Source organism: Staurois parvus, unplaced genomic scaffold, assembly GCF_062004578.1.
Source record: "Staurois parvus isolate SC_StPar_1 unplaced genomic scaffold, SC_StPar_1.0 ptg000425l, whole genome shotgun sequence".
NCBI lineage: Eukaryota > Metazoa > Chordata > Amphibia > Anura > Ranidae > Staurois > Staurois parvus.
In genome coordinates, this window is record NW_028318221.1 from 855,074 (window position 1) to 861,073 (window position 6,000).

Below are 6,000 nucleotides of genomic sequence, written 5' to 3' on the forward strand. Positions count from 1 at the left end.
GAGTGCCCACACAAAGGGGGGACCTATGGACAGCAGCATTGTCAGTCTGCGGGGATGGGAATGGTAAGCTGCAGTATAATAAATGTTTGCTTTTGGGCTTTAACCATTTCTATACTTGAACTATTTGATACAGGTGCCATGTTAGGTTTTATAGTTTGAATTATTTCTACTGTTATTTTGTTACAATTTGTAATTATATTGCAGACTTCTATTGATATTTGCAGAGAACTGGAAAAAAAGGCGCTGTGGAAAATGCTCTCAGACAAGCACCTTAGTGGAGGTGCATCTTTATTGGGTGAGATAAAGTAGCAAGTATAATAAAATTAACCAGCCTGAAGTGGACAGTGTGATTCCAATGGACGGCCCGTCCGCTCTGAGGGGAGCTGAGATCAAAGAATGCTCCTGTCGGCTTCAAATCACGTGGTGTCAGCGTACCAGCGTCCTGGGTGGTGTCACCATGGCAAACGAAGGCAGTGTCCGGCGTTGGCTTCAGCTGGGAGCATATGTGGGGTTACCAAGACGACATGTTTCGCGCAGTTGCGCTTTGTCAAGTCTCTGGCGGCCATTATATAGAAGACCATTAAAGGGAAGGCTGGCTGAGTGTAATTAGCAGGGGATGGGGTGTCAATCAGAGCGGACGGCTCGTCCTGAAGCAATGCTGAATACAAATTTAAAGGTACAGATTGCAAGTTATAAAAAATGATATGTATAAAAACAATAGCATTGGAAAGCATGATATACTTTCATCTTTAGTAAAATAAAGGTAATACAATAACAAAAAAAAAAAAAAAAACACAAGTTAAAAATGACATCGCTGGTTCATGGAAGCTATGTCAAAAATTGCGTTTACAGTGAGGTAATTATGGGTATATGGGCAAAGAAGGGAGTAGGGAGAAGTGAATGCTAGGCATATGAAAATGACTGTATCAAAGGTATATGAAAATGACTGTATAAAAGGTATGACTAAAAGGAATATAATAAAATCAATCCTGGTATCAAATTAGGTAGCTCATATGTTCATAATTAAATAAATATAATATAATAGATGCGTAATAACATGTATTCGTAATTGAGTGCACAGAATATATACATGGTGACAGTGCAGATTAAAAAACAAGGATTAAAAGAAGACAATACTGTATGTAATAAAAAACACACTGGAGGATCCTAGTTCCGGGGACTAGAAGTCAAACTTGTTAAATAATGCTATGGATTTCAAGATCCTCATTGAGACCATTGGGGGTCATAGAACCTAATTTGTAGATCCAGAACGTCTCTCTCTTACACAAACGGGCTAGTCTTTCATTGTCAGTAAATGTACCCTTTGGAATATGTTCGATTGCTAAGACCTCAAGAAGACTGAAATTATTTTGATGGGATTGCAAAAAGTGCCTAGGGACACTATGCTTATCGCATCTATCTCTTATAAGTCTTCTGTGCTCCCCTATGCGTTTGCGTAGAGGGCGTGTGGTTCGGCCTACATATAGGAGCTTACATGGGCATGTGAGAACGTATATGACGTGGTCAGTTGCACACGTTATAAACTGACGAATGTGGTAGCTGTTGCCCTGGGAGTCCAAAAACTGTGATCTGCCATGGGTGATGGACTGACAGGTGAGACAACCTCTTTTGTTGCATCTGTAGATACCAATTCTGTCGTCAAATGTAGGAAGGGGATCACAGTTTTTGTGTAAGAGAGAGACGTCTCTCTCTTACACAAACGGGCTAGTCTTTCATTGTCAGTAAATGTACCCTTTGGAATATGTTCGATTGCTAAGACCTCAAGAAGACTGAAATTATTTTGATGGGATTGCAAAAAGTGCCTAGGGACACTATGCTTATCGCATCTATCTCTTATAAGTCTTCTGTGCTCCCCTATGCGTTTGCGTAGAGGGCGTGTGGTTCGGCCTACATATAGGAGCTTACATGGGCATGTGAGAACGTATATGACGTGGTCAGTTGCACACGTTATAAACTGACGAATGTGGTAGCTGTTGCCCTGGGAGTCCAAAAACTGTGATCTGCCATGGGTGATGGACTGACAGGTGAGACAACCTCTTTTGTTGCATCTGTAGATACCAATTCTGTCGTCAAATGTAGGAAGGGGATCACAGTTTTTGTGTAAGAGAGAGACGTTCTGGATCTACAAATTAGGTTCTATGACCCCCAATGGTCTCAATGAGGATCTTGAAATCCATAGCATTATTTAACAAGTTTGACTTCTAGTCCCCGGAACTAGGATCCTCCAGTGTGTTTTTTATTACATACAGTATTGTCTTCTTTTAATCCTTGTTTTTTAATCTGCACTGTCACCATGTATATATTCTGTGCACTCAATTACGAATACATGTTATTACGCATCTATTATATTATATTTATTTAATTATGAACATATGAGCTACCTAATTTGATACCAGGATTGATTTTATTATATTCCTTTTAGTCATACCTTTTATACAGTCATTTTCATATACCTTTGATACAGTCATTTTCATATGCCTAGCATTCACTTCTCCCTACTCCCTTCTTTGCCCATATACCCATAATTACCTCACTGTAAACGCAATTTTTGACATAGCTTCCATGAACCAGCGATGTCATTTTTAACTTGTGTGTTTTTTTTTTTGTCATTGTATTACCTTTATTTTACTAAAGATGAAAGTATATCATGCTTTCCAATGCTATTGTTTTTATACATATCATTTTTTATAACTTGCAATCTGTACCTTTAAATTTGTATTCAGCATTGCTTCAGGACGAGCCATCCGCTCTGATTGACACCCCATCCCCTGCTAATTACACTCAGCCAGCCTTCCCTTTAATGGTCTTCTATATAATGGCCGCCGGCCATGGTTACCAGAGACTTGACAAAGCGCAACTGCGCGAAACATGTCGTCTTGGTAACCCCACATATGCTCCCAGCTGAAGCCAACGCCGGACACTGCCTTCGTTTGCCATGGTGACACCACCCAGGACGCTGGTACGCTGACACCACGTGATTTGAAGCCGACAGGAGCATTCTTTGATCTCAGCTCCCCTCAGAGCGGACGGGCCGTCCATTGGAATCACACTGTCCACTTCAGGCTGGTTAATTTTATTATACTTGCTACTTTATCTCACCCAATAAAGATGCACCTCCACTAAGGTGCTTGTCTGAGAGCATTTTCCACAGCGCCTTTTTTTCCAGTTCTCTTCATCATGCATATGATTAACAAGGCAGCAGTGGTGAGCTCATGATTAACTGTTCACATGTTTCCACCTGGAGTGGCCTCTCTGCGCTCATTTGTATGAGTTTTCCTATTGATATTTGCAGTGGCTCCAGTATATCCTAAAGATTTAACTGACATTTAAAGTAATGTATTATATGTATTTTTGCTGTGGCCCCAGATCTTATTCTTATTTATACCTACTGTATGTTATATATTGAGTGAATTTCATAGTTATTGCAGTGATGGAATTATATAGTACCTAAGTTTGAAATATCTTTCTATGGATTTTTTTTTTTTTTTTCCTACAGATTGGGCTTTTGGGCCAAAGATTGATGATCAGAAAGGAACAGCTAGAGGTTTTAAAGATGAAAATGAAAGGCAAGCTGGTGAGTTTACTTTGAGCATGGATGGAGGCGGGACACAATATGGAGACCTGCCACTGTTTGAACAAGTCAATCCGCCAATGCGCTCAGTACACCGACCTTCCTTGATCACTTTTAAAGAAGCCAGTCGTGGCAGATTATTCTGACAGCGTAAAGCCTCTGGAACTAAGAAGTACTTAATGTATTGTATTTCTGGAACTGTCATATATTTGTTAACATAACACATAAGCACAACTGCTAAGAAAGATATAATATTGTGCTATTTCATATACTATAATATATACATACTATATCACTTTCAGAAGTTATATAGGATTGTCAGGAATATTAAACTGCTTTCTAATAGACTGTTCCTTGAGTTTCTGTTTCCCCTACATATTCTGGAAATGAGGACAGAGTATGCACTGTCATTTTTCACCTTAATGACATAAACAGTTCTGTCACACAGTGGTTTGTGTAATTTTGTTTAAACCTTAAAAAAAATGAAAAACTGTATGAAAATGCCATTCTTTCGCTCTTAACTTAGAAAGAACATTTAAGAGACAGATTTTATAGATATTTCAACAGGTTGTGCAGACAGAAATTTTGATCAATATTGTAAAAATCACAGACTTTCAATAAGTCGGGTCCCTTTTCCTGCCAAATACCAAAATATTACACACCCAAACTCAATTTCCCTATTAAAAACACTAGGGTCCTTGCTTTTTCCACTGTCTTTGCAAAGTATATTTTGATAGGATAGCACCATTTAAACTAAATGCCCAGGTTGCTATACTGCTAAAGACAGGGCTGGGTTAACGCGGGGGCTATTGGAGCTGCAGCTCCAGTCCTCTACCTTAATATAGGACCAGCCAGGAACACTGCTCATTTGCAGGTCTGATAACAGCTGATTTCTCATTGGCTGAGCACTGGCAGTCTGTATCATGCTGCTGGCTCCCCTCCCTCTTCAATCCTCCCTCCTTCTTCCAGGCCACTTCAGATTACATCTCTTCATCTATATCTCGGGCCAGCTCAGCAGGGGCAGGCCGCTGGTATGGGTGAACACTGTGTTGTGACATCATGGCACTTGGCTGCTTTTCCACCAATGTGAAATAGACTGCAAGGAGAGGGAGCGGCAGGACAGGATGACCAGAGACCTCCTTACATCAAAGTTCCTCTTGACAACAGAGTCCACATGAGAGTCTGCAGAGTTCCCCCTTGCTGAACTGTAAAGAGGAACTGTGGGGACTCTGATGTAAGGGGGGCTCTGGGAATGCTCTTAATGCAGCCCTGGCTAAAGTATACGTTAGACATAGTGGGGTTCATTTACTAAAGCTGGAGAGTAAAAAATCAGGCTTACTTTGGCATAGAAAGCAATCAGCTTCCAGGTTTTATTGTCAAAGCTTAATTGGAGAAGCTGAGGTTAGAAGCTGATTGGTTTCTATACAGAAGTAAGCCTGATTTTCCACTCTCCAGCTTTAGTAAATAAACCTCAGTCTGTCTGCTGTGTATTGTAATAAAGTGGAGTTTCAGGCATGTCACATAAAATATCAGCATATTCCTGAGATACCTGTCAAGCATTGTTATTTCATATGACTTTCAGCATGTAAAACTTTACATACAATTTAAGCATAGTGAAAAGACTATTCAGTTATTGAGAGAAAAGGAAATTACTGGTTTAAGATAAATCACGCTTTGTAATTTACTGTATGTGAGATTTTATATCCCCTTTTGGCGATACTCCATGCCTCCAGACACTTCCATGCAACACTCTTGTTCCAACCCTGATTCCTTGTTCAAGTGATCCCCTTCCCTTTGTCAACCATATGTACGGTTGTAGTTCATTCTGTACACATAAGTTGCAATAATCTACTGGAACTCCTGTATTTGTGGTTGACACTACTTGAATTTATACATTAAAACGAATAAAACTCTTTCAAAATAAATATTACATAATGGGTACATATCTAAAAAATATGCCTTACTTGTTAAAATGGCAGAAATTTACTTAAATTTAGCTTTATGCGTAATTAAAAATAGTAACAAATTACCAGTATACTGTTATACTTCTATTATTTTACATTCTTATATTAATTACATTTAGTTCCCTGTGGCTGGTTTAAAACTCATACAATGCCTAATAATGTTTATACTGTGGCATATAGTTATGTTATTAGATCTACTATATTCTGTATTAAATATGCAATAAACTTTGACATAAATGAGAAGTTGGATCATTTTTTTTTCTTAGTGCATTTCTAGCGCTCTTACATATGCATGTAAAAGGAGTAGTTAAAGTGTTTTAAAGTCAAAACACTTTCTTTAAATTGTATATAAAGTAGGGAATTAGGGTTTTCATACTGTCTGTGTCTTCACTGGGGTGACTTCACTCTATTCTAGGACTATTTGTCCTGCCTCTAATGTTATCG

General features: G+C 38.9%; 1 protein-coding gene across 1 annotated transcript in view; it reads left to right on the forward strand.

Moving 5' to 3' along the window:
* DOHH (deoxyhypusine hydroxylase) overlaps positions 1 to 5,799 on the forward strand; it is an 87,006-nt gene extending 81,207 nt beyond the window's left edge. Inside the window, exon 5 of the mRNA XM_089687407.1 lies at positions 3,518 to 5,799. The gene's annotated coding sequence lies outside the window, so the exon portion shown is untranslated. The remainder of the gene's footprint in view (positions 1 to 3,517) is intronic.
* Positions 5,800 to 6,000: the final 201 nt, after the last annotated feature.